This window comes from Hipposideros armiger, unplaced genomic scaffold (assembly GCF_001890085.2).
Source record: "Hipposideros armiger isolate ML-2016 unplaced genomic scaffold, ASM189008v1 scaffold_2, whole genome shotgun sequence".
NCBI lineage: Eukaryota > Metazoa > Chordata > Mammalia > Chiroptera > Hipposideridae > Hipposideros > Hipposideros armiger.
Genome location: NW_017731352.1, coordinates 723,433 through 747,218, shown reverse-complemented (window position 1 = coordinate 747,218; position 23,786 = coordinate 723,433). Strand labels below are relative to the sequence as shown.

The 23,786-nt window shown below is 37.1% G+C and overlaps 1 long non-coding RNA gene across 1 annotated transcript in view; it reads right to left on the bottom strand.

Moving 5' to 3' along the window:
- Positions 1-16,027, bottom strand: part of LOC109379287 (uncharacterized) — a 211,942-nt gene extending 195,915 nt beyond the window's left edge. Inside the window, exon 1 of the long non-coding RNA XR_002123171.1 lies at positions 15,963-16,027. This is a non-coding gene — a long non-coding RNA (uncharacterized LOC109379287). The remainder of the gene's footprint in view (positions 1-15,962) is intronic.
- Between the last annotated feature and the right edge of the window lie 7,759 nt (positions 16,028-23,786).

Below are 23,786 nucleotides of genomic sequence, written 5' to 3'. Positions count from 1 at the left end.
AAAAAAAAAAAAAAAGAACAATGAACAAACCAGTCGAGGCACGGCAATAAAACAGCCACACAGTTCTCATGGACACTGAGTCATGTGCAAAACTGGGTACAGTTTGCTCCCAGTTATCACTGCTTTTAAGTGGTAAACATGGTCTATTTTTAAGTAAGATCCAAAGATATTTTTATCAACACCATTCAAAAAAACAAAGGAATGGATGAAGAAAATGGATGTACAGACAGATGAAAGAAATGCATTGTTAAGCAATGAAACAAAAGTAAATGTCTCTTTTAGTTGAAAGGAAAAAGTTCTAATTCTGTATAACCCTGAATAAAAAAAAATAATCATCATAATACTAAGATTTAGTAATGTATTTATAGTAATATAGAAATTAGTCCAATTTAAACTTTAGGTAAGATGTTGGTCTTTGTTCTTTCAATATTAGGAGAATTTGTAGAGGGAAATGTAACCATTTTAGAAACTGATCTGTTTTACTTTTGAAACCACATGGGCAACCGTGCTGAGCAACACATTTCACTTACAGAAGTTGCTCATTTAACGTTTGAAAGTGCTTTGGGGGCTTTCCATTTAGAAGGTGAATGTGCTAATTAAAGATTAGTCTCATACTGGGGCTGGCCAAGTGGCGCGTTGGTTAAGAGCTGGCTTGGGATGCCAGCTCTGAGCAGCAGGGCCCCGGTTTGGATCCCACATGAAGACCAGTGACACTGCGCCTTCTACAGATAAAATGGTGAACAACAGCTCGACCTGGAGCTGGGCTGCCACGAGTAGCCGGCGACAGCATAGGCTGCAGTGGAGCTGCAGTGGGCTGTTGTAAGCTATTATGAGCAGCCAGTAGCCAGTGTGAGCTTTCCTGAGCTGCCGTGAGCCGCTGTCCACACCCGGGAAGAGCGCAATGATAATACTAACATGGTGCCAGTGAAGCAATGTCCTCCACAACTAGACTGAAGAACAAAAGGACAGCAACTCATCTGTTCCCCTACCCCAATTCCCCAAAATTAAAAAAAAAAAAAAGATTAGTCTCATATATCCATTAAGGAAGGGAATAAAGAACAGGTATCCAGTAATGTGTTTTTAGCTACAGATTCTCTACTTATCTGAATATAATAAAAGTTTTACTTCACAATACTTTATCACTAGGTAACCTGCAAGCAAGTTATTTTCTTTCATCAAGCCGGCATCCCTGCTCTGATCATACTTATGTAAAATCTCCCCATAGTGGATAACAATTCACATTCCCAGAATTTTTATAATTTAAATGTGTTGTCAATTCTCACCACAAATTTGTAAGACATTCAAATTAGCAGGACACTTATTTCAAATTGCTAGTGCTGTTCAGTATATGTAGGTAGACAGTTAATATATATTTTTAAAAGACAATTGTTATCTCTGATGAAAGAAAAAAAAATATTCACCAGAAATTCAGGGTGAGCACAATCTGTGTTGAAATTAACTCTCATTGATAAAATAGAACAGAACTAGAGACAAGGATGACATTGAATATGAGTGGAAGTTTCCATAATGAAACTGGCCTCTACTTCAAGTGAATGGACTGGGTATTAGAGAATAGAAAAAGGACAATTGTCAAAAGACCACAAAGTTTGCATCTTCTCCTCTGTCACTCCAGTCCTCCCTGCAACATAATACTCACACATGCATAAAGTTATGAAATTCTTGAAGTTGATGGATGTGTGTGTGTGTGTGTGTGTGTGTGTGTGTGTGTGAGAGAGAGAGAGAGAGAGAGAGAGGCAAAACAAATGAAGCATTGTGTTTTGGGTCCCCACTGTCCTGTGCTGCATGAGACAGACACTTTGACTCAGGAGTGTGAAGAGTCAGAAAAAGTGAGACAAAGGAACCCATCAAAGGTAGAAGAAGGTTATTTTTTATCCCAGGAAGTGCAATTGGTCTCCAAGAGTCAGAAGACCTTACATCACTGGGTTATATAGCTATAAAACAAGAGCTGAATTCCAGACTGGAAGAGAACTTGACAGGAATACTGTAGAAGGGATTTAATTTTCGAAAAAGGAGTTAGCCTTTAAGACCTTACCAAAGTGGAAAGCCTATGTTTCTATGATTGTATCAATAGTTGAAAGAAATGGTTAGCAAATTAGCATTCTAATTATACATCAGTACAATAAGCTAATTGTTAAGTAAATCCAGATGCTTAGGACAAGACTGATTTTATATAAAGGTATTCCATTACTTCACCTTCTGATTCTAGAACAAAATCTTGTAAAATGCAAGCACTTTCTATCTGTGCTTCATAAATGTGACTATTAGAATTTCAGCTATGACAGATGGCACAGTTACCAAATATAATCTTATTAAGCTCCAGAATGTAAGTGGAGAGGTTCACGTTCCTAAGAGAATTTTGGCAATTAAGGACCTCTAGCTCACATTTTTAAGTCCAGAAAGCATAATATAATGAATCCAAACATTAACATAATCAAAGACTATTTTTATTTCACTTTTTCCAGTGGTTTCATGTTTATTTTTTATAAAATATAGACTTTTAGCAATTTATCAGGAGTTTATGACATGACAAACTGTGTGTGTACCTAATAACAGAGCTTAAAAATACCTAGAATAAACACTGACAGGAATAGAGAGAGAAATATGCAAGATCTTAGTTGTAGTTTGATACTCTTCTTGCAATAACTGATATAACAAGTAGACAAAATTTGATAAGGATATAGAACACTTCCACAATTGACCTAATGGACATTTATAGAATAGTATAATCCAACAACTACAGAATACCATTCTTTTTATGTGTACAGTGGACCGTAAATAAATGTAAATAAATTTAAATATATTGAAATCTTACAGAGCATGGGTTTTTTTTGAAATAAAAATGTAATTAAAACATGAAAGCAATAAAAATAAGATTGCTAAAAAATCCCATCTATTTGAAAATTAAGTAATACACTAATTTGACCTGTGGCTCAAAGAAAAAATCATAAAGAGAAATCAGAGAATACTCACAATGAATACTAAAGACACCCAACATATCAATAATTGTGGACTACAGCTTAGGTAATGGTTAAAAAGAAATGTATACTGTCATGTTTATATTAGAAATAGACAAAACAGTTTTAAAAATCAGTGATCTAAATTTCTGTCTCAAAACAGAAAAAGAACAGAATTAAATTAAACCCAAGTAGAAAGAAGAAAATAAAAAAAGGGAAAATCAGCAATCGGTGGAATAGATATCAAACAATAGAAAAGCGACAAAGCCAAATTTGATTTTTAAAACTTTGATAAACTTATTTCAAAACTGAGAAAAAAAAAGAGAACAAAAAATACCAATATCAGAAAAGAAAGTGAAGATATCACTACAGAGCCTACAGACAACAAAATGTTATCAAAATATTATGTACACATTTATGCTCATAAATTCAATAATTTAGAAGAAATGGGTAGATGTCTTATAAAACACAATTTGCCAGAAGTGACACAGAAGAAATATATAATCTGCATAGCCCCATATCAACTACATAAACTTAAATTTTTATTTAAATCTTTCCCACAAAGAAAACTCCAGACCCAGTTGGTTTCACTGATGAATTCTATCAAATATTTAAAAGTGAAATTGTAACAATCTTACACAAATTATTTTCAAACATAGGGGAGGAGAGCTCATTTCCAACTCATTTTATGAGCTAACATAACACTGATATCCAAACCTGGTAAGGATTTTCCCAAGAAAATAAAAACAAAACCAAAAAACTACAGACTGAGATGTCTCATGAAAAACACACAAGAACCCTTTACAAAATATTAGCAAATTGAATCCAACAATATATACAAAAGATGATACATTGTAATCAAGAGGTTGTGATAATACATATATCAAAGACTGGTTTCATGTTTGAAAATAAGTCAATGGAATTCATCTTATTAACAGAAAAAAAGAAAAACAATTTATGATGTTTCCAATATATAAGGGGGCCAGGGGGAATGACAAAACATAATATCCACTCAGGATTAAAAAAAAAAAGAAAGAAAAAGACAAACAAACTAAAACCTCCCAGAAAACTAGAAACATAAAGGAACTACCTCAATCTGATAGTATCCGCTAGAAACCTATAACAAACATGACATTCAATAGCATGCATTGAATATTTTCTCTCCAAGACTAGAACAAAGGCAAAGGTTTCTGCTCTCACCACTTCATTTTACTGGAGGTCCCATATAGTGCAATAAGACAAGAGAAAGAAATAAAAGGCATAAAATTGAAAAGGAATAGGTAAAATGTTTGGTTTTTTTCCAGACAATATAACTGTATACATAGAAAATTCTACAAAAAAGCTACTAAGTTTAACAAGGTCTTAGAATACAATTTTAAAAATCAATTGTAGTTCTATATACATGCAGCAAACACTGAAAAAACCCTCAATTTCAAGAAAGCAACGCAGTTAACCAAAAGCAATACAAGTGATCTCCCTGGGATTACTTCCCCAATAAACCACCTTTGTTCCAGGCTAACACAGACAGCTAAAGCAAAATACAAATAACAGTACATAGAGAAGCTTGGGAGTGCAAATACTTGTAAAAAAATCAGAATTACAGATTATTTTTATATTTTCCTTTTGCTCAACCATATATAATTTTCCCAAATAACAACTCATACTTATTTATATAAAGAGGAAATAGTTATCAATCTTTAAAGTTCTATTAAGAAAAATTGCCAAACAATTTCATCATTTAAGATGAATAATTTCCCAAATATTATTGACTGATGTATCAAGATTTAATATATCCAATTTAGAAATTTAAATGCCAACATAAGTGTTAATAGGTCATTAGGTTAAACATCATAAATGTTTTAAAGTATTCTAATGAGGTAAAAAAAGTCATGGCCGGCCGAGTGGCTCAGTTGGTTAAGAGCTCGCTCAAGAGTTTGAGCTCTGAGCAACAGTGGTTCGAGTCCAGCCCGAGCTGAGCAGCCGCTGAGCTGCCAATAGGTAGCAGGATGGCTCAGCTAAAGAAAAAAAAAAAAACAACAAAAAAAGTCATAAGATATTTTCATAAATTAATATTAAAATAGATAATATTAAAGGCACATTCATCAAGACATGAAGATATCATTATACATCTTTTCATATGCTATTCAACACATTTATTAAATATCAACTATATGGAAGTATTGTTCTAAGTGAAGAGGAAACTAGATAAAACTACTGAGTGCCAGAACTATCACAAATATTTCACCTATATGGTATCTTTTATTCTCCAAATTAACAGTACAGGCAGACACTAACATAGTCTCCATTTTCACATGGGAAAACTGAGCCACACAGAACAAAGCCACTGGTGTGAAATTGCAGAGCAGTGGATGCCAGTGGCAGCACCCAAACCTGGTGAATCTGATCCCAGAATCCATGGTTTTAACCAATATTCTGAACACAATGCTCAGAGGTAAACAAGATAGTGGGTCTTTGGAAAAGGCATGACGTATTTTGTCTGTTTTTCAAAGGTCATTTATTTTTATAAAGAACAAAGATCAATCAATGGTATATTGCCCGTTTTGTTCTATAACCTCTTGTCATCTTTCAGTGAGCTTCATAATTCTTCATTCATAGAAGGACCTGTCTTTATTTGCGAAAAACTGAACAAGGTGCTGATTTACAGCCTCATCTGAATTGAACGTTACACCACACGAGGAGTTTTGAAGAGAGCGAAACAGGTGGAAGTCTGACAGCACAAGGTCAGGCGAGTATGGTGGGTGTGGCAACACATCCCATCCAAGCTCCAATAATTTTTACAGGTGATCAAACTTGTGTGTGGTCTCGCATTGTCGCAATGGAACACAACTCCTTTACCATTAACAAGCTCTGGACATTTCTGGATGATGGATTCATTCAAAATGTCCAACTGTTGACAGTACACATTCGAATTGATTGTTTGGTTCATTGGTAGAAGCTTGAAAATCAGGATACCTTTAAAATCTCACCACACTGAGAGCATAACCTTCCTCTGATGAATGTCTGCTTTTGATGTCGTTTGAGGCGAATCATCACGTCAGGACAAAGACCATTTGCACACCACATTGTTGTAAACAATCTACTTCTCATCACCAGTTTTCAGTCACTTCAAAAAAGGATCATTTTCTTCACATTTAATGAGCATATTGCAGATGTTTATACACGCCATCAAATGAGCTTCTTTGAGTTCATGCGGAACCCAAATATCGAGCTTGCTTACATATCCCAGCTTCTTCAGGTGATCATGAACACTTGAATGATGGATGTTCAATGTTTCTGCAATCCCTTGTGTCATGTAACATGGGTTTGACTCGATCAATGCCTTTATTTTGTCATCATCAACCTCGGTGGGCCTCCCTGACCGAGGAGAGTCGTTGAGATCAAAATCACCAGCACGGAATTTCATGAACAATCGTTGGCACTGACGTTCTTGAACAGCATTGTCACTGTAAAATGTATGCAACTTTTCACAAGCTTTATGCGCGTTCTTCCCTTTATGGAAGTAAAACAGTAAAATATGGCAAAACTGCACAGTTTGGTCCTGCATCTTCAACTTGTTATAAAATCTCCAAAACTCAACCAAATCGCTCAATTTTTTTTAAGAATGAAGCTAGAACTGTCAGCTGTCAAATTACATAGCAATAACATAGATGCGAATGACTGTAGTACTTCCAAAAATGAACTAGTGGCATCTGTTGCAAACATGCGTCATGACTTTTCCAAAGACCCAATAAAAATGTCTGTGGTCTCATGAAACTTACATGTTAGTAGTGTAATACAGAAAATAGGCAAATAAACAAAAAAGTAATCAGATGATGAGCAGCTCTGAAAAAAATAAAATACAAGCAACAATGGGGGATACATGCCAAGAAAACTTATATGAGATGGCATTTAAGCTGAGACATGAACGGCATGAAGCAGGCAGTCCTGTGAAAATCTGGGGCAAGAGAGTTCCAAGTAGACAAAACATCTAGGCAACGGCAGTAAGGAAGAGCAACACTGATGTGCCTGAAGAACAGGAACGAGGTGACAGAAGAGATGACTTTGGAAAAGCAGGGCCTCACAGACAAAATATGGCCTGTATCCTAAGTATGAGGGGTAGCCATTGAGGGATTTAGGAAGAAGTCAACGCCGTGATTTTATTTTTGTTTTCAAAATGTCCCTTCATAGAGCGTGACTTGTAAGGGAAGCAAAGGGGAAGCAGAGAGACCAACAGGACATTGCAGGAGGACAGGTTAAGAGTGGCAGGCAGTTTAGGCATGGTGGCTAAGGCAGGGAAAGAAAAAACAGATGGAAGAGTAAATCAGTGATGCTTCAGAAACAGACGCAGCAGGGCTTTCTAATGGATTGCTGTGGTGGTTGAAGAAAGAGAGAAAGCAAGGATGGAACTAAGTTTTTGGCTTGAGCAATTTTAGGTGATGATAACACTTATTAAAATAGGAATGATGAGAATGAAATGGTCCAGGGTCGGTGGGAGGGGGTGGGGGGATTAAGCTAGGCTTATTATACATCTAAGGGGTGATGTCAAATAGGCAGTTGGCTACATGAACTGAAGTGCCACAGAAGGGCCATATTGGAGATGGGAATTTGCTAGCCATCAATGTACAGGTGGCATTTAAAGCCTCCAGACTGAATGAAGTCACAAGGGGAAGTGAGTGGAAGGAGCAAGCAAACAGCCCTAGGCCAGGTCCCTGGGCAGTCTAACCTACAGGGACTGAGCACAGGCGTGAGTGGAGAAGTCTGAAAAGGAGCAGCCCCTGAGGCCAGAAGAAACCCAGAGTGGCCAGATAAGCAAAATATTAGCAATCGTACTAGAGATCCAGAAGAAGAAGGGAGGGCTCATGAGTGAGAGGAGCAGTATCTTACTTTAGATCAACAATACACTCTTGCAAATCATGTATAAATTTAAATGACTCACTCTTACAGAAATGCCGCATAACTTCAAAGAACATGAAAATGAAGAATCTTATAAAGTTAAACATGTTTTATAAAATGAAGAGTGTATCTCTTACATAACCAAATGAGTAAACCGGGATTATTATATATCAGCTCGCTTAAACCAGGATTTAACTTGTACACCAAATCTTGGATGAGATTGCCTTAAGGTTTAAACTCAATTTCAGATGCTGTTGGAAGTAAACTCTAACATTTGGGTCATACTGTGCTATCTTTACCTTCTAGAGTTCACATAAAAATTACTACCATCATAGCTACTAACATTTATTAAATGCTTACTATTGTGGACGAAAAAGGGTTGCTATAATGAATCTAACTCAAAGTAACCTCACAGTGTGATCTGATCATAAATTTTAACTGGACATGGTGGGTAGTCATACACCAGGCATGTAATTTCTTCAGTTAAAAGGTTTATCTTTGCCTTAAGCAAGCCCTATCTATTGTTCTGTGCATCTAGGTGAACATACCCTTGAAATGCCAGAGTAATCATCTTTTTCAGACCCCTTAGAAGAATAACCACCCTCAAGGTGCATATAGTCTTGTTAACTACTCTGTAATCCAGTCCTCACCTTGCTTTCTCCCACCTCCATGTAATCTTCCTTAAATTCCTTCCTTGATTCCAAATGCATAAAAGAAACTGCAAAACTCTACTTCTCTGGAGCATTTCAGATTTCCAGCACTGTCATCAGTTTGGCTCCACTAAACTCATAAAAATTGTCTACAGGTTTGGACATTCTTAATGTTGATACTTCATAATAATTAATCCTCATCAGAATCTTTTAATTAAATGTTTTTATTATAGCCACTTTTTTTTTTAAGATAAGGAACTGACCCTTTGACAGATTTAAGTGACTTTCCCAGTGTCAGCTAGAAGTCAAGACTCTGCTCTTAAAATCCCATGGTAAAGTTTTTTTCCCCTCCCTTCTTTTCTCAGCTCTCTATTTACCTTATACACCCATTCTGCCAACAAGTGAGAGACATGAAAACCAAGGTAGAGTAACAAGAAAAAAATAAAGAAGAAATAGGAAAAGAGAAAACTCAGCTCTAAAAAAGTGACTACGATTGAATTTTTTAGTTACCGGGCAGCGAGGCAAAAAGGAATACACAATGGATTATAAAATTTCCATTATCAAATAAAAGAAAACATACCAGTTTGGCAAGAGACCTTTTTTTGTCCCAATCATTAAGTCCAGCAGAATTTCTTAAATGTATTTATTTCAGGGAAACTGAACCATATAATGATCAGAGACTTCAAGAGCAATTCCTCCAATGATAAAGAAATATTCACTTGGTTGTACTTAGAATTTTGCATTTAAAACATGGGCAACAGCTCAGCATTGTCTAGGTACAAGAATGATACAGTTTATAGTCATCTTACCCTTTTTAAACAACTTTAAATGCTGTCCGATGACTTAAGACCCACAACCTGAACTTTTACAGCTGTCACATGGACATAATAGAAATAAGACATTGTATACTCTGTACAAATGGCCTATATCACATCTCCCTTAGAGGAGACAGCATCTATGTGAACCAAAATCTTGGCAACAATTTCAACACATTGCTTGCCCCTCAGCTCCAATTTATGTCCCTTCACAAGCAAATTGCCATGGGTTTTAACTAATGAAAAACCAGTTTGTTTTGAGAAAACATCCTCATTATCAGCTAATATAACAGAAATGACCAGAAAGAACATGATATAATATGGATTAAATGTGAATACAACTCAGTAGCTTTCATCTTGTTGAATTAGATAATCAAAACTATTAAACAGTATTTCAAAATGCTTTTCATAATCCTGGGACCATTTATGTCATGTTCAAATCACTGTGGGTTTTTGTTGTTGTTGTTGCTTTTACTATTCACAGGGATACAATGAGTCATTGGCATGTTTCCAGTGCAAGATGCATTTGAATAATACATGACATGCCCTTTAGCTAGCATCATGATGCCAGATTTAAAACAAGGTAAGAAGTTTCCTCCATGTACACTTGCAGTGTTCAGCTGTTCATAATCTATAGTGTTAACAATTTATCATCAAACCCAGCGACTTGCTGCCAACTTATCAAAGTAGCCACTGGATGCATATGATCAAGTCTGAGCATCTGGCTCTCCTCTGTTCCTGACATTAGCACAGACAACAGAATCAGTGGACTATTGAATGCAATTACAGTAAGCGAGACAGACAATAAAGATTGATAGCGCCTTCTCTTTTTATCACACACAAAACTAGTGGGGGTTAAAGCTTTGCCTTGAGCTGCCTTCATTTAACAATGATTGAAAATATGCAATTGTGTTGGTAAAACACTGTAGCCTGTACCACTTCATTTGCTGGACACATTATCAAATTAAATGAAAAGTGAACTGCCAAAAGCAACAGTTATTATATATTAATGATGAATATTTACTTAGCATTGTTCACAAATCATACAGAGAACAGAATCCTTCTTGTTATCTTCTTTGTAGGTTCCAGTTGAGTAGGTTTAACATTTCTATGTTTACGTTAAGTCTTCTGTCTACAAATCTCTAAATACAGGCTTGCACGATTGGTTTTGTGACTATCCATGTGATTACAATGTGTAATTAATAAAATGCTCTAGTCGTAGATGAATCCTAGTTATCGAAGAACTTTTTTTCCCCCTTTATAACAATTCTCATTCTTGTAGCTATTTTTGTAACAAGAGAAACTTAGCCACAGGTAGATGTTTGTACCAAAGGTTAGGAACGCCAGCTTCATTGAGGAAGAATCTCAAGATACAGACAAGCCACAAGTTTATATTTTATATTTTCTCCACAGGGTATTGCTTTAATAACCACTAGGAGATATGACAATTAACCCATAATTTGACCTCCAAAATAAGAAATAATAAGGGGCAAAAAGCAGAATGGGTCAGTACTGAACTATTGAGCAGGTAAGGGAAAATAGATCCTATTTCACAGTTCATACAGAGGAAACTGCATTCTAAGCAAATACCAATAGATCTGGGAATACAAAAATAAGTATCTCATTGTTAAGTGGACAAACATTTGGTGTGCATACCGACATGTCAAAAAGACAGGATGGCAGGCAGACATGATTGTTCAGTTATGTAGATTAATTCAAGGTTCTTTTAAACACACACACACATCTGGCCCTTCCTTTCCAATGATAGATACAGGAAAAGAAGGTGCTCATATATGAAATGTAATCATGTCTCTTTTCTAAGAGCTCAATACCCTGAAAAGGTGATGTAATCCAAACAAAAAGAAAATAAGAGGTAAAAGAAGAGGCGGAGAACCAGTCATGGGTTTCCTAAAACCATCCCACTCATTATTCTGTAAACAATTAAATATATACTCAGAAATGATGAGTTTAGAATTAGAGCACCTATTTACTGAATTATATTCAGCTACTATAAATAGCAGCATGAGGTATAGAATATTCAGCAAGTGTGGAAATCTCACCAAAGTAATAGCAACACCACAGTAGACTAAAAATCTGGAAGCCAAAATGGACGGCTGACTCAGTATTCATGAAATGTAAAGGAAACAATTATGTTCTCTAGATTTACCTCCCAGCAAAATCTAAGTGAAATCACTCTTTCTAAGAACAAATTCTAAGGCCCATGTTGCGTTTAAATCTTTTGTAGAGATGTAGCCTCTAAGAATAATAAAAAAATAAAGAGAAAAAAGGGGAAAAAAAGAAAGAAATCAAAACAAAAGATTACCTCTTGTGTTATATTTTTATGGTTTCTAAAGTTTAGATTTTGAATATTTCTGATATTTATTTTTATGTACAATAGAAAAATGTGTGTTTCTTTAAATTCCTCCAAGTGATTCTTATTACTATCCAAATATAGCACCACTGCCATAAATTGCAATGGACCCCAAATGCCTGGGTTTGAATCCTTTTTACTGCCATTTTTAACTATAAATTTGAGATAACATGTCCATCTCACAGGATTATGGGAAGATTAAAAGAGATGACAAATATACAGAACCTGGCATGGTATCTTCCACAGAGAAAATGCTTCGTAAACATCACCTGTTTTTGTTATTTTAACATAGCTCAAACACCTTCTTTTTGTATTCAACTCAAAGTGTCTTTCAACTCCCCACATTTCCTTCAAAACTAAGGACTGTTTCTTGATGTAGATTTTCATGGGACAATCCCCTTTATGGAGCCAAGGGCTTCTTAAGGAAATGCCCTTTTAAAACGATAGATCCTTTTATTTCCTTGGTCACCAGACTATTTCTAAAGTAGTTGAAACCTGAGGGCCTTAAGAGAAAAGTGCTGGCTGATGCTAGTTGATTACAGAACAGTAATTTGAATATTGCTGGCAACACTTGGCTTAATCAAAGAACGAGTATGGCACCTAATTAGACATTTTAAAAAGACTTATGGGTAAGTTCTGTCTGGCAGCCCAGCCCTAAACGTCCAGTGGACCCTGGTGTGTCTGGGACTCCTCCATTCAGATGCTGAGACAGTGTCTCTAATGGACAAAGGGAAGGCCTAGTGGCCCTTCCCTGTGAGAGACTGGGGGATGCAATTGGAGGCCAAGTGCTGCTGAGTCATTTATTCAAGATCTCAGTTAGCACGAGGTGGAGCCAACCTAAAACTCTGCTCTCTTAATCTTAAACCCCCATGATAAAACTATTGTTGCGGGAAACTCAGACAGAGAGACAGGACACCAAGGCTTGGGAAGCAAAGTTTATTGATGCTGGCACCGGCTCAGCGGATTACATCCAGAGGCTGAGCGCCGACCCGGGAGGGATTCGGGGCTGTATACCCTGAGGTTTCCAGGTTGGCAGCTAAGATTTATTATTGGGACATGTGGCCATTGTGCCAGTTTCTGACGCTCCCGGGTGAGGTAGGAATTCGGAAATATTAAACGCGGAAGTCTTAATGGCCATGCAGTCTAGGAATGTCTTTGTCTGAAGCTCCCTGCTACAGCGCTGAATCCTTATTGACCACATGGTCTGGGAAAGCCTTTGTCTAGGGCCACTGCCACACTATCTTTCCTGCTACCATGCTGTTCTAACAGGAAAAAGAGATACCTTCCTTTTTAAAAAAAATTTCAGGTGAGATCTGTTTCCTTAAATAAGCTTTTTTTCCGCTCTCCCCAACCCTCACTTCTTAAAATAACAAAGCATAAACACCTACATTAATTGTAATAAATGACTTTTAATCAGTTATAATAAAAATGTAGAAGAGAGTGAAGGTTGGGGGAGTGCATTTCTAAATTAGCTAGCAGCAATTAATGAACAAATTATTATTCTACCAAATATTTTGGAAGTACAGTTGTTAGGGGCTGAATTGTGTGCTCTCAAATTCATAGGTTGAGGTCCTAACCCTTCTCAGAACATAATCGTATCTGGATATAAGTTCTTTAAAATGAAGACTTTAGGGTGGGCCCTAATCTAATATGACCAGTATCCTTTTAAGAAGAAATTTAAACAAAAAGAGACACCAGACACATGCGCGTGCAGAGGGACAACTGTGTAAAAACACAAGCAGAAGATGGCCACCTGCAGGCCAAGGAGGATGGCCTCAGGAGAAACCATCCCATCCACCACCTTGATCTCAGAGCTCCAGCCTCAGGAACTATGAGAAAATAAACCTCTGTTACTTAAGCCGCCCAGTCTATTTTTGTTATAGCTGCCCAGGCAAACTAATATACCAGTGTTTTTGTCAAAGAAGCAGGGAATCAGAACATGTGATTCATGGTGCATTTCACTGTAACTCACGACTTCTATACAGGCCACTTATAATTCACAAGGTTTTTTTTTAAGTAAGGGATTAAAATGAGTCTCTACAGTGTACAAGGATAATCTTAGGCCTGCAGAAAATAACTATTTTCACTTGACAACACCCCAACTTTCATAACCAGGAATTTTAAAATTCCCTAAACATAGACAGGCAGATACTTCCCTTCTTTCTCTCCCTGTCCCTCTCTTTCTCTTTCTCTCTCTCTTCCCCTCCCCCTGCTTCTTCTCCTCCTCCTCTTCTTAACATTTCATTCACCCTCCTTATTGTGATTGGTCTGTCTTCTCCACAGGTGGATAGATGTGCTGATTAGCTAAGAATACATTTGGCTACAGAGAAATGAGTTAACTAGACACATGGCATGGGGTTCTAACCGGAAAACTTCTCCTTAAGTTTACATTATTTATTGGATGAACAGGACAAGCAGCAAGAAATCAACTAATTTCTGCTACTTGTGGTTTCCCCACTCCCATTACCTCATCACAACAATGTCTCCTCTTTTGCCATCCGTCAATGAACTGGGAGCAAAATCAAACACTGACCTGAGCTGGAACGCTCTCCCGATCACAGCCACGCTCCCCCAGGGGCTGTGGGATAGCTGGCTTAATGCCAGAAGTCAGTTTTCCCTCATGGCTGCTCACTAATAACCTTTCCTCGCTTCTTTGGATCTTAATGACCTCAACCCTTCATAAGAGGTTTGCCTCTTTCTTTTTCCCCTTCTCGACATGAACACAAAATGGCAGATATCCCAAAGAAATAAATATAACTTAGACGTAAAATAAAATCTACCTACTAGTGTGTGCATGCATGTGTGTGTCTCATTGGCATGCACCAGATTGGACTAAATGGCAGGAATTTCCCAAAGGAAGATAACCTCCAGATACTGCTACAAAAGCTTTATTCCCCCACACTCTGCAAATTATTTAATTTAAACACTGCTTGACATAACTCTCTGAGGAGAAGGGTGTTTTTTCCAGTTTTAATTTGTTGGTGTGTATATTCATGTATGCCTATAGAACCAGCCTCACACATGCATCCAGTACTGCAGAGGACCTAAGCACAAGCTTCTGATTGCAGAACCAGGGTCTGCAAATTGCTGTCTAAAACTAGAAAAATAATGAAATGCACATGTGATTTCTTCTTTTTTTGGTGAGGAAAAATAGACAGAGATTCAATTATTCACTTCCTAGTGTCCCCAACGCCAGTCACTTTCCATTTCCTTGGGAGACATAAGTAAATATTTTTAAAAAGTGTGTGTGTGTGTGTGTGTGTGTGTGTGTGTGTGTACATGCACCATGGCTAATTTCTCCCAGTAGAAAATGTTCCCATTGGTGGATGCCTTTTACTAAAGGAGGAGAAGCAAAGCAAAGATTAAAGAATCAGTTTCATCAGCATTGGGCAGTGCTGTATCATGGGCCAGGGACATAACTGATAGCATCCTTTATAATCCTGCTTCTTCCACTAGCTTAACTTCGACGGCCATTCTACTACATATTAATCAGGAAGAGATACCTGGTGAAACAAACCCGAGTGTCCTGTCTATTTTGCCAAATTTCATCATGAAAAATCTTGCCTTTTTAAAGAGTGTATAGTCCCATTAAAAGATTCAAATGAATTTCTCCCCTAGACAGAATTTCATTACATAAGATTCCACAGAAGTGCTAAGCCTGCCACAAAGGCAGCTTGGCATACACAGGGCCCACGCTGGAGATAGTCTTGTTATCTTGGCAAAATCAATTTAAAAGCAAATAAGCATTAGACAATAATTTCAATATTAACTTACTCTTCTTGCTTTTTCCTCAGAGCACGCTAGAAGTATGTGAGCGCCCTTTCACCTCTCACCTGGGCGTCCTCTGGTTGTCTCCCTATGGGGTGCCCTCGCACAGGTAAAGGCCCTCCTTCCACTTCCCAGCTTAGTTATTTATTGACATAAGCTTGCATTCTGGAGCATTATCAGCTTAATGCATAATTCAGAATATCGTGCATGTGGCCTGCACTTTTGCCTTATCCCCTGCATTCTGAAGGTAAGATAAGAAGTGTCTCCAAAGTGGTCACACATAAGGATTCCTGAACATTAACATTGCAGCCCTCGTCCAGCCCTCCCCCACCCCTCCAACAGCTGTGCATCTTACAGCTCACACGCAACCCACAAAGGTGCTGTACTGAGAGAAAGCGATCCCAGGCATGGTCCAAAAGTTTACACGGAGCAGGGACCCAGACCCTTTGGGAAGAATAGGTCTCTAAAAGTGGAAAAATCACAGTATTACCTTTAAGAGTCACTTTCTAGATGAGCAGCCAGATGTTTTCAACCAAGCAATAGTTTCAAATCTCTGCAAATCAAAATAAAAGAAAAACCAATTAGAATTTTTTTTTTCCTCCAGTAGGTCTGGGGAATCTGTGTGTGTGTGAAGTCGAAGGGGAGAAAGGAAGGAGGGTGATTTGGAAGAGAGGGGCAGATGGGAAGGCTTCTTAACATGTTGGAGGGAAGAAGGAAAGAAAAAGCCAAAAGGAAAAAGGGGTGAGGAGGGTGAAAGGGAGCGAGAGAGAGGGTGAAGGGTTAGGGTGCACATTGACTGGAGGACAGGATGGGGAGAGAAAGATAGATAGGATTTGGGGAAGAGAGGGCTTCGAAAACAACTGTATTAGAAGGTTAATTCAGTCAAAATCAATTCAGTAAAAGTGGCTCAAGTGGTGGGTTTTTTTTCCATACGGAATTGACAGCCTTCTGATGGAATTGATTAAATTAACTAGTTATTTTTTTAATGATGTGTGAAAAGAGAGAAAATGAGTGGATAAGCGCACCTGCAAATACACAGATCCAGGTAGCCTGTATGCTCTGATTTAAACACACTAACAATTTGACAAGCATTACAAAAATACACACATACCATATGTATGCACATGTATGTGTGTGCATGGCTATGCTGAATCCCGTTGAAAAGTGCCACTGCTATCCTCCATAGTATTCACAAGCATACTATGTACATATACGTATACTATATAATATGAGGTTTGTTCTTTCTAGGGTCCAAAAATTAACTGTCTTTTTGGAAAGCAGTGTATCCTTGGTAGAGGAACTGTGCTGTATAAACGCACCAGCATCATTTGTCGGCACCATTTTTAAAAGCCAGGCTTACCTCCCTGAATGCACTTCTGTCAGTCAGGACATGAAACTAAAAACCACAAAGTCACCAATATCATTTGGACTTATTACTAAATATGGAATTCTAGTAGATGTTTTTTACATGCATTTTGAGTCCACCAAGCAATAATTCCTCCTCTTTTTTTATAAACATAAAGACATGAATTATTAAAAAATTAAAGACATTTAGAATAATGGTCCTCTATAAGCAAAGTATTTATTTCAACTTTCATCATTCATAGTTTATTGCATTGATTTTTTTCCCATCAGTTTACTTAGTATTAGGCTTCCACTGAACTCATCAATAAGAAATGAATTTTGTAACTTTCAAATCCACTATATTATTTTTCCTTTTATTTGTAGTGAATTTTTCTTCTCTCCATGGTATTACTGCAATAAGTCAGTCATTATTTCTTTATGTTTTCCCTTCTTTCTTTAGTATTTCATTTCCCTTTACAGCACATCTTGTGATCACAAAGAAAACAGACACTTATTTCTTTTAACAGTTGAAATTGCTGCAAGTGATTTAGCTGTCATTTAATTTGATTCCTCTCTTCTGTCTGTGGAGAAATATGTTTAATGTACTGGAAATTATGTTAATAAGAAAAAGCATTATCTCATTTAATGAAATAAATATACAAATATTTCAAAATAAAATAAAGAGGCAATCTTCACTGAGAAAAATGTCTCTTATGGTTTGCATAAAATAAACAAATGAGAAAAAAAACATGAATACATTGAAACACTGACAAAAATTATGCCTACATTCAAAAGGGGAGGGGAAGCTTGGTAAATGAATTACCCACAATTTAATCAAATATCTTTTTGAAAAATATGAGGCCCATGTTAAGGATCAAATTGCTAACCTTACATTTCCAATTACTTCAAGAAAAATCAGTTTATTTTTTTCTAGAATGGACACTGGGTTTTTTTTTTAAGTTTTCTTTGTATTTTTTCTCTTCTATTTCAATTGGTCTTTCAATGATTGCTATAGCTTGAATTTATAATAATTATCAGCAATCTCACTGAAACTATGACACAACCCATAAAAGAAAGGTTAGAATTCCTTTGATTTTGCTAATCAAAACAGAGTCAATGAACTTGTTCCAAAGCTTTTATATATTAAAATTTATTTAATGTACAAAAAGGTTAAATAAATATTGTTAGTGATTTGAGCAAAACTTGAGGTAATTATGTAATAAAAGCATGACCACAGTAACAGAAACACATAATTAGCAATTTAATTACTGGCATGAAGACAAGCTAAAGATGTCAATAAAAAAATCTTTAGTGACAAGCTGATTTTATTCTCTTTACTGCAATTTGTGAGAAATATTCACCACCTGATGAGTAAAACCATTTTTATAAAAAATACCTACCCTTCCACAAACTGAAATACCTAATTTAAAATATTTTTTATTTCATAGCTTTGCATAGTGAATCATTATATTTCCTTCCATTTAGATTAGCACTTTCCCTTCAATGAAAATACAATATTTATAGTCAGCAAGTAAAGAACATTACATTTTTTTAAATGAGTGAAAGTAGCAGGTGTTCTTTGTTTCAATTTCATTTTTTTCCAGCTTCAATAATGTTTGACAGAAATGCTTCCCTGTATGTGACATTCCAAATATCCTATCTTTTCTCATATCCCAAATTTCAGCTGAGAAACACACATAAACCATGGATTGTTTTAAAAGGAGATACATGTCTACTTTAGTAGAAATAGTCAGGCTGTTTGGGCCTTCCTCTGGGTCTCTCACAATTCCTTTTTCTCCCCCATCTCTGTATTTGAGTTATAGGTGGAAGGTAAAGAGAAATGAGTAAATTCAGTTTATTGTGCTATGGTCCACTTGTATTTTTTCATCACAATCCCAAGTTTCAGATTTTTAAACAGTCCTGAACTACTTATCTTAAAGTGTTTGATGAATGCTTACTACCTTCTATGTCACTGGTATTTAACCAGTAGAAGAAAACAGTTATCTCAAGATAGAACCATATTGAAAGAAGTTTTCCATCTTGTGATAAAAAGTGAATCATCTTGGCTGGTGTTCAACAGCCACTTGTACAAGCCCAGCGCATGGAGTGAAATCGTGAAAGCCAGACTTACTAAGAAGTTTGGTCTATAAATAAACTTGGAGCATGATGGAATACATTTAAAAAATAAACTCCAGCCACTATGAACATAATAAATAATAGCTCCTAATAACATCACCTTTTATAATTAATCTACTGATTCTAATCATTTTGACATATAGTTCCAATCAGATAACCTAAGCTAAATATCCAAGTCTTGAGAGAAGGGTGTATAATACAAACTCAAGGTTTCTAAGGAAATTGAAAATGTTTTTAGAAGCATATTTTACTTGGCTATAACTTGATAAAAGTGAAGAAAGCAAATAATTGGGAGATGACTTTTTGGAACCCCATGGCTAATATATTGGTAACTAGAGTCATGCATTTCTTACGTATATTTGGATTAGAGTTTGCTGGCTTCCATATAAAGCTCCCTTTCCCAGGAGCTTTTGATCACCATTCATTATATATCACCATCAGCTTCTAACATTCTGTTTTAGCTATAAACCTACACTTACTTGGATTTTTAAACTCTAATCATTTAGGTTTGAAATTCTCTTTCATTCTGTATTTTTATGGTGCAGATACAAGTTGTTATTAACAAGCATGTTAATTTACAAACCTCCATAAGAAAGCCCTTGCATTACAATTATGGAGGATGGTTAGGCAATGGTACCTGCCTTTAGGAAGCTCATAGTCTAAATGAGAAGATGGTGTGTCTTATAACCTATAAAAGTAACGGTTGCCTTATAACTCAAGTAGAGCTATGATAACTGCCAAACAGATGACACAATAAACACAGAAACGTTCATAGAATAAAGGGAGCACAGTGTCTTTGTGGGTAGACCCCTTTATAAATGGATATTATGGGAGACTTTTATAAAGCTTTCAAATGCAACATCTCGTTTGAATCTAACAACTAAACAGCCTCTTATATAGCTAAAGAAACAAAGAGGTTAAATCCTTGACCCAAACAAAAATGTATTAGAATGGGGACACAATGAGAATCTTGTTGACTCTGCGTTCTAGGCATGAAGAAGAAAACATTTGAGATGAAGGAATGATCAAGGAAGTATGTCAGGTAGAGGGGAAGGAAAGGAATTCATAAAACATGTGCAGAAGAAAGGTAGGTTGCTTACCTAGTGAGAGCAGCAAGAGCAGTGAGAGAAAGATCGGAAATTAAAAAAAAAAAAAGGACCAATGGAAAACTAGGACTGTGTTCTCTAGACAGTGAGGAGTATTTGATGGTTTCTGAACAAAATGATAGCATGATGAATGCAGACCAAAGCATGAGTTAAAAAGTGAGAGACGAAAGGCAAAACATGGATGCTGTTGGTGCTCCACCCAAACTCCTTTGTTGGGGTGGGGGTGGGGAGATCATCCCCCAGCTGCTGGGAGTGTTGGGTGCTAAAGGACCTCAGCAGCACCCTTCTCTGCACAACCATCCTCAGCCAAGCAGGATCCACTTTACTGCAGAGGTTAAAACTCCCTCCCTTATTAACCCATACAAGGGCTTCCTGACATGGAAAGTACAAAAGCCAGCTCTTTGAACTTGTGGGATATCACCTTCATGGGTAAGCTGCAGCTAGACGCTAGCTGAGGCCATGTGCCCTGCCCCGCTGTCTAACTCCCTTTCTCCTCCTCAGCGCATCCTTGTCTCAGGCTCTGCAGCTAGGGAAGCTGACTGGAGAGGAGGCAGTTACAGCCTCCTCTGTCTTCCTCTCCCTTGAAGGAAGAAAGACTCATGATGTTAACAGGTAAGAAAGACAGCAGCTTTACCCAGACTCACACAGAAAATAATCAGGGCAAAGGAAAAGCAACCAGGGTATACATGGAGGCCACCTAGTTGTGATTTCGCTTTTCTGGTCTTCTTGGCTTTAATTGTTCAAAGAATGAAATTTGTATGGCATATATGGAGGGAAGTTTATAATTCAACCACTGTAGTCTGCACTAGAGATGTAATGAAAAAGAAAAGAATGGAATAGTCTCCTGTAATTGTAACTCTGACTTTCCCCAACCAAACCCCATCTGAACTTCCAGCTTCACTGCTTTGTAAATCATTAAATGGCATCTCTCTCATCCAGTGGGAAATATCCCTGCTCCCTGGGCAAGGGAAGTGGCGTTGGGGGGGGGGGGTCACTTACATTTACATGTAGTAAACTGTGAAATGAAAAAAGAAAAACAATATTTTATAATTCTGGGAAACCAAAAAACTTTAAATAAGTTTTCTTCTTTAAATATAATAAATTTCTCTTCTACCCCAACATAAATACCACAGTACCTTGAATTCTTACAAATGCATTGATGTTATCCATTACACCATTTAGGGGACATTAAATATTGTTTGCATCTAGGTGAGATTTCCTGATTCTTCTCTCAAAAAATAAAAAAACCCAGTGCTATTTAATATCATGATTATTTGCCACAAAAACAAAACTTCTATTCAATGAACTTTCAAAGCATAAATTCTAAGACCCCTCACCAGGGAAGTGAGGCAAAGAGGGGAGGACGGAGTGAAAAGAGACGGGGAGAGATGACCTATGGCCAATTATGAACACATAGCATCCAAACCACAAACCTTCATGAGCTAATATGGCTTACATTTTCTCTTCTTAATTAGAATCCTTTTGTTGATTTCTTTAAAATCATTTCTTCTAATATTCAATCTTTCTGCCTCTTTTCCTTTACTGGTAACTACCTGATAGCCAATCCCCTCTTCCCACCATGTAGTGTGGTAACAAAGTTATGCTCAGAATGGATCTCCTGCTTGTACAATGGCATTGGGTGACTATTTGTAAAAATCCATAGAGCTGTCAAACAGAATGTTAAAATTCAACAGCAGTGTTCTCACACTTAGCAAGCTTAACTTGGAGAACCTGGGGAACATATACATTCCTGGGTATCACCTCCTGCATCTCAGGTTCAGTAAATCTGAGGACAGGCCAGGTACCCCATTTCAGCAAGCAGTAGGGGTGACTCTGGTGCAGGTGTCTGCAGACCAGGCCGTGAAGGCCACTACTCCACTGAACTCAGTCTTTGTACCATTTTGCATGTGGTTCATAATCTTCCTTCTGCTAAGCCCCTTTACTAGCCTAGATGACTGGGCTATGGCTGGCTTGACTGTTGCTAAATTATACATAAGGAATCACCAAAGTCCTTGCTCTAAAACAATGATGCATATCTTGAAACATACTCCCATATGAAGGGAGAACATCACCAGTCATCAGACAAAAGACATTCTGTAAGTGTTATGTTATTGTCCTTGAAAGATAGTCACCAACTTCCCCTATATAGACACTGGTTTTTAAACTAGATCAGACCATTTGGGAGATTAGACTTGGGTCTCAGATTAGTTTTGAGAACAGACTCTTATCATTTAAAAATGGAGTAACTTTTGCCTAAATACACAATTAGCTGTGTGTAAACTACACATTTGTTGCTGACTTATTTTCCCTAGAACTAATGAAGACATACTCAGAAAAAGATATTTCACTCCCATTGGGGATAAGGTAATCCCTCTTCAGCAACCCGCAGGATACATATTTGTGCATCAATAGGGATGAGCCGAAACTCAGTATCTCATTTCTGGTAGTTTCTTAAACATGTGAGGCCACTAAAACCAAAGTAGCGATGGTGGAAATGATGTAGGCAGACCTTAACACATTTAAATGTAAAGACAAATTACTATTAGACGCTCCTCCAAAACACTGTCCATCTCTGAAACAAGTAAAATTCGGCTGAAACACAAAAGGCCTGCATATTCGTGGGTTGTGTGGAAAGAGGTGCCATGGAAAAAGGTGCTATTTTTTTTTTAATTGAATGTAATCCAACAAAGATTTGGCAGACTACATATTTAAAAGGTTGGGAATGCTTGCAGAAATTGATTCATTCGCACTGTAGTGAATCATTTAGCACACACTTCAGAGAGCGTTTAGCATCTTAGTGTCTGCCTCCCACTTCCTAAGAAAGGCTGTTAATCAAAATGGAGGCTCATAGATGCAGCCTTCGGAATGGGACAAAGAGATAAGAATGAAGGCACAGCCCGTGGAACGGCTTTCCTCCTCTAAGGGCAGTTTGGATTTCTCTTTTCCCTTGGAGGGTGGAAGGTTTAATGCAGTAGTGTCTGTCACATAAATGAATATACAGATTCTCAGGCTAGGGTCATTATTAAAGTCACATAAAAGCAAAAGCAAGTCCTATATTTAGGAAATACTTTTGAATATGCCTGAGTCAAAAAAAAAATACAGTACCCATTTCACTTAAACACAGTTCTCCTCCAAATTGTAAGATTATAAAGGAGCACATTGCTATAAATGATGTAAATGAAATGATTAAAAGTATCTCTATTTGTAAAAATCTTGTGATTATAAAAGAAAGTTAAATGCCTTTCTTCAAAGAAAAAAAATTATATATTGTTTGAATGCATTTTTTAAATAATAGATATACCAATTCAGTGTTGGACTTTAGACCAGGACATCAGAGATAGAACATGTAAAAGATAAAGTTCACACACACACACAAATAGCTTAACAAGTTCAGTAAAATTTGCTAGATTTCTTTTATTTTGGAAGTGCTAGTAAGGGCTGGCCGAGTGTCTCAGTTGGTTAAGAGCTCGCTCAAGAGTTTGAGCTCTGAACAACAGCAGTTCGAGTCCCGGCCCGAGCTGAGAAGCTGCTGAGCTGCCAATAGGTAGCAGGATGGCTCAGCTTTATAAAAAAAAAAAAAAAAAATTCTGGAGCTGCGACACCCAGAGGGATTCCAGGCTCAGGGGCCAACAGGGTCATGAGGTGACCAAGGAGACAGGTGCTAGTAAGGGCTGGCCGAGTGGCTCAGTTGGTTAAGAGCTCACTCAAGAGTTTGAGCTCTGAGCAAC